A 931-nucleotide genomic window follows, 5' to 3' on the forward strand; every position below is an offset into this window, starting at 1 on the left:
AAATAGTTTTTGTGTATTGTTTTTTATTTGTTCAATATATAAAATATCTGATTAATTTTTTTTTTTTTTTTAATAGAAAAATAATTACTGTATAATTAGGATAGTAATCTTTAAAATTTACAAAACAAAATTAATTCCAAACGAAATAATACATATACATATTTTTTTTCATTTAATTAGAATTCCTTAATATATGCCTTTTTATAATATTATATAATGATGAAATAATATTTTCAAGATTTACAATAAATAATGAATTTCCAATATATCTATAATTTCCCGAATTTTTTTTTTTTTCTTTCTTATTTCTTTAGTTATTTGGATAATATATATATCACATAATAATTTTATTAAAGTAAAATAACCTAAATTTGTGCGTTATATTATATTATATTATACAAAAATTAAAATAATTGTTGAAAATATAGCATGCATAAAAAGAAAAAATAAAATATAATTTTTTCATAAAAATATGACATTCTAAGAAGTTTATAACTTAAATGTTATTAAAATATATATATATATATATATATATATATAATTAAATTAAATGTGTTAATCAAAATTTTTGAAGCTTTATATTCTTTAAAAAAAAATATTATGTATAATATTTTTTAAACATATATATATATATTATATATATAAACATAACCATTAATTTTGATACACATTCATATAATAATATCCCTAAAATTTTTTTTACTTAATTCAATTTAAATAGATCTATAAATAAAAACAAATATATATAACAGAAAAAAAAAAATTAACTTATATTTAAAAAAATTATTTTTACATTGTTTTTTTTTAGTTTTTAGATATACGAAAAAAAAAAAATTTAGCTTATAAAAACTTAATACATAAAATGAATAATTATATTATTAAATTTATAACTTCTCAAAAGTTGAAACACTTATATATATATAAATCGTTC

This window comes from Plasmodium reichenowi, chromosome 13, assembly GCF_001601855.1.
Source record: "Plasmodium reichenowi strain SY57 chromosome 13, whole genome shotgun sequence".
NCBI classification, from domain to species: domain Eukaryota; phylum Apicomplexa; class Aconoidasida; order Haemosporida; family Plasmodiidae; genus Plasmodium; species Plasmodium reichenowi.